This window comes from Triticum dicoccoides, chromosome 4B, assembly GCF_002162155.2.
Source record: "Triticum dicoccoides isolate Atlit2015 ecotype Zavitan chromosome 4B, WEW_v2.0, whole genome shotgun sequence".
Lineage (NCBI taxonomy): Eukaryota > Viridiplantae > Streptophyta > Magnoliopsida > Poales > Poaceae > Triticum > Triticum dicoccoides.
The window spans coordinates 28881239-28889700 of record NC_041387.1 but is presented as its reverse complement, the minus strand read 5'-3'; positions in this window follow the sequence as shown (position 1 = coordinate 28889700).

The following is an 8462-nucleotide window of genomic DNA, read 5'->3' as shown; positions in this document are numbered from 1 at the left end:
TTATACGTGATTTATATGTAGACATTTTGAGCAGTACAGATTGGCAGGATGTTGGTGATGTTGGGAACCAAGTGTTGGTCATGGCAGTGATCGCCGGAAAGATCACCGTTTGAGACCAAGTGTTGGTCATGGTAGTGATCACCGGAAAGATCACCGTTTGAAACCAAGTGTTGGTCATGGTTGTGATCGTCGGAATGATCATGGTTTGGTTTTGATCACGAGGTGATCGAGATGGTATATTGCTTGGCCGGCTAGCCAAGAGAGATATGGTTATGGAGATCTGAGATGGTGATTTATCAGTATTGTAGTAGTTTCATATCAGGCTTAGTAGTTACCGTTGTATCATGGTAGCTATTAATTTAATTAACCTGCTTAATGCTATGTTGTTGTCTTGCCTTGATGTTTTTGGTTGTTGTGAGCTTGGAAGTACATTCAATGTACTGACCTAGCGTGTCATGCCAGATTGCAGGTGACGCTGTGATTGCTTGATTGCTTGTTATGGCTTCCGTTCATGCGAGCTAGATCGTGACCCAGCCAGAGTCCCTGCAGAGTGGAGTTCACTACCTTCGTCGTTGTTCCGCTGCTAGAAGATTTCCGCTGCTACGAGTTGTTCCGCTGCTAGCATAGAGCAAGTGTTGTACCGCAGGCATAGTGTCGCCGTGCTGATGTGAACCTTTGTAACATCACACCTTTGTATTATTATTCTTGTAATAATATGTCAAGCAATGCCATATTCCAGAAGACTTCATCTCGATCTCTAGGCTGGAATACGGGGCGTTCCGGTTTCTCTGAGCCGGGGTGCCACAGGTTTATTTCATATTGATTGGATCTATCCCTCTACATCATGTAATCTTGCTTAAGGCGTTACTCCATTCTTGTTAACTTAATACACTAGTTGCAAGCTAGATAGTGGTCGATGTGTGGAGTAATAGCAGTAGATGCAGGCAGGAGTCGGTCTACTTGTCACAGACATGATGCCTATATTCATGATCATTGTCTTAGATATTGTCATAACTTTGCACTTTTCTATCATTTGCTCAACAGTAATTTGTTTACCCACCGTATGAGTTCTTTCAAGAGAGAAGCCTCTAGTGAGAACTATGGCCCCCGGGTCTATTCTCATCATATTATTTTTAGATCTATAAAAAATACCTTGCTACGATTTATTTACCTTCACTTTATTTTGTACTTTTATTTATATTCTATACCTATCTCTATCAGATCTCACCCTTGCAATTAACCATGAAGGGATTGACAACCCCTTTTATTGCGTTGGGTGCAAGTATTTGTTTGTTTATATAGGTGCAACCATTGGAGACTTGTGTGTTCCTCCTACTGAATTGATACCTTGGTTCTTAAACTAAGGAAAATACTTATCTTTACTTTGCTGCATCACCCTTCCCTCTTCAAGGGAAAAACCAACGCAAGCTCAAGAAGTAGCACTCCGCCTGCGTGCCGGCCTGCTAACCAGCAGTAATGGCAGCGATCTTCGTCTTCTGCTCAGACGAGAGGCCATCCCAAATGGCTTTAGAGCTCTAAGAAGCCATGGTGGGCATGGTGCAGATAGGAGAATGGGAGCGGAGGAGGATGAATACGACTATGGCTGGGGCTGGAGTTTAAATAGCATGCAGATGGCACGACAAGCGGCAGCGTGGTCAATGGTGGGCGGTAAACGGACAGACGGGTGGTGCTGGAGTAGGTTCCTCGGGAACCATGTATGTTCAATGTAGGGAGACGGAATAATGGTTTGCCGTTTAAACATGGAGCAGTCGCGTGCACCGGGAAACGGCACAGACGGCGCTCTTGGCCATCGAGCTACTTCAATGTTGGAGCGACATGAGAGGTCGTGTCCACTCTGGGCGGACATGAATGCTGAACTGACGCTTTGGAGCGGCGCTGACCGCTTCGGGCGAGAAGGTGCGCAAGCGAGGGGAGTGGTTTTGGGCATGGCAGTGATTATGTCCGAACCGATTAGCAAACCGATATAGGATCACTCTAGATGGCAAAATACGTGGGACGGCTTTGGAGATGTTGAGTGATATCAGAGCTATTGCAAAGGAGGGGGTCTCGAAATCGGTCTGAGTCTATTTCCTATTTGCAGGCCTAAAATTCTCCGTATGCTCTTGAATTTGGCATTGGGCCCATTGGTCCGCTGGCCGCTCGGGTTCAAAAAAACTTGTTGCCCCTCTTTCCCCACACTTTATCAAGACCTCCTGCTCGAGGCGCTAGCTCCCTCTCCTGAAAGAGTGTTACTTACCGCTCGTCCTAAGACTAGCTACAGTGGTAGTAACTTAAACTAGTAACATGCATATGTTACTAGTCTATGTTACTACCTCTATAGTGGGGAGTAACATATGTGTGGTGCCATGCAACCATGGTTTCAAATAGAGGATAGCGTGCTGGTAGCGGATTGGGGTCCGCGTAGCGGAATGAGGATAGCGGGCGATATTGCGGATGCTATGTCCGCGTACCGGATTTGTAAGAGCATCTCTAGCACACCCCTTATATCGCGGACCCTTAAAATCGTTATAAGGGCCGAGAAAAACGTGTTTAAGGGTCGACTTTAGCTGCGGCCAAACAGATCCCGTATAATCAACCTGTAAAAAAGAATATTCTCTGAGTATATCGAACGGGTCTACAGCTAGCCCATTTTTTTTCCCGGTCGTCGAAATCGCGGACAGGCGGACAAGGAAGATGTGAGGTGGACACCGACGTACGGGCAAGCGAGGAAGACGCGGGGCGGCCGCTGTCATCATACTAAGTCTGACAGTAAGAATAGGGGGTACGTATGAGGAGGCGAGGCCCTAGCTACGGCGAGGTTGTACACACGAGTTTATGAGTTCAGGCCCCTCTCGGAGGAGGTAAAAGCCCTACGTCTTGATGCCCTGAGGCGGTCGACTAGAATATAGGTGTGTGTTACAAGGGGTGTGAACCCTTGTCCTAGAGGAGAGGGTGGCTTATATAGAGTGCGTCAGGACTCCAGCCGTCCTCCGTTACAGGAGTTCAATGTACATTAAGATAGGGCGTTACTGGTAATGCCAGCTATAAAGTGTCATCAATGATCTTTAAGACTACAGAGTGAACGCTTGACCATTGCTGTTCTGAGTGACTCTAGGTCTTCTGTACTCCGAGTGGTTCCTTGTATGGTCGAATGACTCCATCCAGGTCGAGTGAAATTGGGGGTATCCAAGTGAGGTGACTAGTCGAGTGGATTGCACTCGACTGTTTCAGTTGATACTTCCTGTTGTGCTTTGAATGTCTTTGCTTCTAGGGTAGTGACCTTAGGTAGGGCGTATAGGTTAGGTCTATGACCCTACCCTAGGTTTATGGCATCGTCATTAGCCCCCTAATGGATTGAGGTCCGAGTGAAAAGAAAGCTGAAGTTGGTCGTCCCCTTGACTCTTGTGCTTCACAAGCATTCATACTGGATTCGAGGTTCATGCTAAAACTTTGGCTTCATTTCAGTTGCCTTGATCGATTCAGAGGTTGTTGAGTGAACTTATGCTGGCACTCTTCGAATGTCGCTATGGCGCGAAATCTTCGGCGCGATTGGTTACTACGGTTCCCGGATCTCACGGGATTTGAAAATTTGTGGAAGCGCGCGAGGCGGAGCGCGCCGCAGTAAATAGGACGGATAGACATGGGCGCCTCGACTTCTGTGCCACCTTTTTCGCTATGTATGCCGTGTGCGATGTTGCGGGATTTGACAGGATCGCTCGGGCCCACGTCTCAGCCACTCAGAAGTAGGTCCTTAAAAGTCGTCGAGGTCGATGTGCCTGCACTATGCGCTCCCATTCCCCTTCTTCTTCTGCTTCTCCACCGCATCCTATTTCGCCCTCGGCGCCGCTGCTCCGCCAATGTGCAGCCCGTCACCATGGTGAAGGACAAGACGGCGGCACTGGAGCACGCCAAATAGGCGACGGCGATGGAGAAGGGCAAGAAAATGAATTGGGGGTCGTCTCAAGGTTCGAGCTGTCACCTGGTTGGATTCAGGGAGACTGGATCCGATCCATGCTCCGGCCAGAGGATTTGGAAGATCTGGCCTCCATGGGCCTGATCACCGCCGGGACTACGAGGCTGCCGGAGGACGAGATAGAGCCTCAGCCGCGGGTGGGTGAGTTTGTCCTTCTCGCTACCCATGTTGACTGTGGTTTCTCCCTTCCCCCGCATCCTTTCTTCCAGGGCTTTCTGAACTTTTTCGGTGCTCAGCTTCACCACTTCTCTCCCAATACCATCACGTATCTCGCTGCATTCATGTCCATGTGCGAAAACTTCTTGGGTTGTCGACCGCACTGGGGTCTCTTCAAACACATTTTCACAGTCCATTCCCAAACCGTGAAGAAGGCGAATACGAATGATGAAAGGACGCACGTGATCCAGATGTGCGGTAGTTTAGGAATTCAGATGAGGAAGAGGAGCACTTTTCCCCCTATGACAATTCCGAGTCGGTTAGGGGCTGGCAGTCGACCTGGTTCTACTGGCAGGACATTGCAACTCCAGGTCAATCAACCGGTCTTCCTCCCTTTTCCCTAGATCGAGTCCAGCAGCCTTCTTCACTGGTTGTGACCGCAGCAGAGAAAGTAGAGACGGACATGTTGGTCGAGAGGGTAGTTCAGTTGGTCCGTCAGGGTGTAACTGGCATGGATTTGTTGGAGGTGTTTCTTAGTCGACGCATCCAGCCGCTCCAAGCTCGTGACCACTTGATGTGGATGTACTCGGGCTCCAACAACACTGCTCTGGTCCACCCAGAGGAGGTTTCCTATGATATGGTGGCTCTGTGGCTGAGGAGCATTATTGGGAACAAATTTAACCGCAGGGGGTCCAGGAGAGTCGACCCATTCGACGTTGACAACCAACCGGACAAGGTCTGACCCTTGTTACCGAGTGTGCTTCAATCTGTCTTGCAACTATTTCTGAATCCGACTAATGTTTGATTAACTTCTTGCCTTGCGGGTTTATACTGAGATGTATTCGATGCCAAACGGGGAACAAGCCCAGGAGCAAGTCCAGGAGGGAGCGGATAGCGCAGAGGAGAGTGTTGACTGGCAATCTCCCAACAATGAAGATGAGGAAGAGAGTGATGAGTCGGGCGATGAAGAAGAGGAGGTCGACTCACCACCGCACACAGAGCATCGATCCAAGCAGTTCCATGATCCAACGGGCGGGCGTAGCAAAACTGTGGCTCTGAGTATGCAAGTGCATAAGCGCACTTGGACTTCGACCCCAGAACCGTCAGATAAGGTCGCCAAGCAGCCCAAGGTTGCCCCTTCAAAGTCTCGAAAGACCTTGCCCAAGATCAAGATGGACGTTCTTGTTGCTTCTGCGTGAGTACTCTGTCTTTCTGTGCTTTCCTACTCACTCATACTTCTGCTCTGACCGAGTCGATTATGAACTTTTCAGTGCTGCAACTTCTGGGACCTCCATGGATGTTGAAAAGGCCCAAGGTGACGAAGAGACTGACGATGCGGGTACTTCCAAAGCTGGTACGATCTTGCAATCTTGAACTTGTTTTATCGACTGGGTTGTCGGTCGATTGAGCTCCCACGGTTGCATTTTTGTTTTAGCTCCGCGAGACGTCATTGAGCTCCCAGATGACAATGAAGAAGTGCCTCTGAAAACTATGGGAAGGAGGGGCAGGGCTTCGAGCAGGAGGACAGCCGTAAGCCAGGAGCCCCAGTCGATGTCCATGCTAGAGGCGGTGGTCCGGTGATCCGGAGATCCGGCTCGGGCCAATTTCTCTTTCGCCAATCCATTGTCAACTGAACGTCCCTTGGCATCGACTGCTCAAGTCACTGTTTCTCCTACACAACTCCATTCTTCAGATCCTGTGATCACTCAGACTGTACTGCCCTCGTCGCTCTTTGCTGCATATCACACTCCAGATGACCCGGCGGGTGCTGCCAAGGAAGCTATACTCCAAGCCAACCTTATGATGGAACAGATGAAGGTGGTGCATGAGGCCAGCCAGGTTGCTTACAATGCCAGCTCTTTTCTGCATGTTAATGTCAAGGTCAGTTGATTTCCGACTAATCTCTCAATTTGGTTTTTGCATTGCTTATGATGTAGTAGTTGATCTCCGTAAGATGTCCCTGGATGAGTGTTTTGGAACTTTTATGTGCATGTATCATGGGTCTGTGTTTTGCACCCGATCACCCAGTGGGTGTTTTAACTAAGTGTTGGATAGCTCTTTTGCTTGAGTCGACCGAATTGAGTCGAATGTATCTCTGAACCAGTAGGGGCACGCAAAGTGCACCCACTGAGTGTAGTCCCCGAGACCGCCGTCACATGTTTGATTTGGAGGGGGTCTTTGTCGAATGTCACTTCATTGTTCTTTCACTCGGTTGAATAGCTTGATCCGAGCGGAATCTAGACCAGTGGGGTCACGCAAAGTGCACCCATTGGGTGTAGTCCTTGAGACCACAGTCGACTGCTGGCAGTCGGTTGGGGTCTGAGAAACCCTCTTTCTTTTTTTTTTGCATACTCATGATGGGCAGACCATGTAGAGTGGTAAACTGGACCAGTGGGGGCACGCCAAGTGCACCCACTGGGTGTAGTCCCCGAGACCACGGTCGATTGTTTCCAATCGGCTGGGGTCTGAGAAACTTTGTTTTTTCCTTTGTGCTGAGATTAACCTTTGTTTCCGTCGACTGACGCGCTTTGTTTGTTGAACGCAGAAATCTTGCAAGCTCGGGGCCCGGTTTGCTGAGTTGGAGAAGAAGCAGATCAGCCTCAACCTCGATCTGGAGCTGGCCAAGAACAATCTCCAGAAGGCCCAAGAAGAAGAAGCTACTATGGGAGGTAACAATTCGTCGTTTGTCCACCTTATGACTTCTTTTATTTTTAGTCTCTTGAACCGAATGACACCACTCGAACAGATGTGCGTAGTGAAAAGCGCCAACTCCAAGCTCGTCTGAAGAATGTTATTTCTTTAGAGAAAATGAAGCAGGCTCTGCAGAAGAAGGATCAAGACCTTGTCGCAGCACAAAAGGAGGCGCGAGAGAAAACGACACTTGCTGATAAGAAGCTGGCCTCATTCAACAAGTTGGAAGAGGAGAACTCCAAGCTGAAGACTGTCGTTACTGAAGCCAACAAGGAGGTTGCGAGGCTGAAGAAGGACAAGGATACCTTGACTGAAAAGTTCAGAAGTCTCACGGTGAAGAAGGGCGAACTGGAGGCTTATCTGGGACAACTTGCTGAGAAACTAGTCTCGAAGGTATTTCCTTTCATCCGACTGATTTGCTGATGTCGATTGACACATCTTATTTAACTGTCGACTCACCACTTTTCCGACTGTGCAGAATTTCGTCAAGACTTTGAAGCAAAGACTGGGCGGATCGAGACAGGTCTTGACCCCATAAACTCTCCTATCAAAGATGACGTCGCGATGAACATGCTGCGGTTGGAGTCACGTCTGAACAGTGTTGTGGATTATCTTGCTCGTTTGAAGGTGGCGATGTCGCGGATTGACACTGATCTCTGGCCTCAGGCGGAACTCCAGAATGATATCGAGTCTCTGATGGCTCGACTGAATGAAATCCCTGGTCGAGTGCAAGAGTGGAAGAAGTTGTCTGCTCACTGCGGTGCCGATGTGGCTTTGTCGTTGGTCCGAGTCCACTGCAAGGATGTCAGAGAAGACAAACTGGCGGCTCTCAAGGTTGCCAACACAAAGAAGCTCGGCTTTCAATCCTTCATGGACACCTTCATTGACGCTGCTACTCGTATCGTAGATAGCATTGATCTTGACAGCTTCATCGAGCCAGCAAGTCCTCCTCCCGCCGAGTGAACAAACATTAAGCCCCACCTTTATGTGCCTTGGAATGCCGAGTGGTTTTGTAACCGTTAAACTCTTTCAAGCCTGATGCCTGAGTACTTCTGCCCGTCGTGGTTCTGAACTTTTGCGGGGATTCATATGAACTTGGTTTTCTTTGAATACGACGGCTTTGCCTTTATCACTTTCCGATGTTTTTTGGTTCCGAGTGGGACTTGACCTTTCCACTCTTCGTCGAGTGGCTCCGATGATGTGATCAATTGGGATGGAGCGCACGTTGTACTTATGACGCAGCTCTGGCGATGTGTTCAATCGACACCTCGTCTTCCTTGCGGGTCGGGATGGAGCGTACGTTGTACTTGTGACGCAGCTTAGAGGATCTTTGCGACTTAGGTGAGTACGGGGGTCGCAGCTAAGTCCCCGAGTGGGAGGATTGCTCTCCACTCAGAGTGTTTTTTAACTTAGGCGAGTACGGGGTCACAGCTAAGCCTCCGAGTGGGAGGATTCCTCTCCACTCGGAGTGTTTTTTAACTTAGGCGAGTACGGGTCGCAGCTAAGCCCCCGAGTGGGAGGATTGCTCTCCACTCGGAGTGTTTTTTAACTTAGGCGAGTACGGGGTCGCAGCTAAGCCCCCGAGTGGGAGGATTGCTCTGCACTCGGAGTGTTTTTTAACTTAGGCGAGTACGGGGTCGCG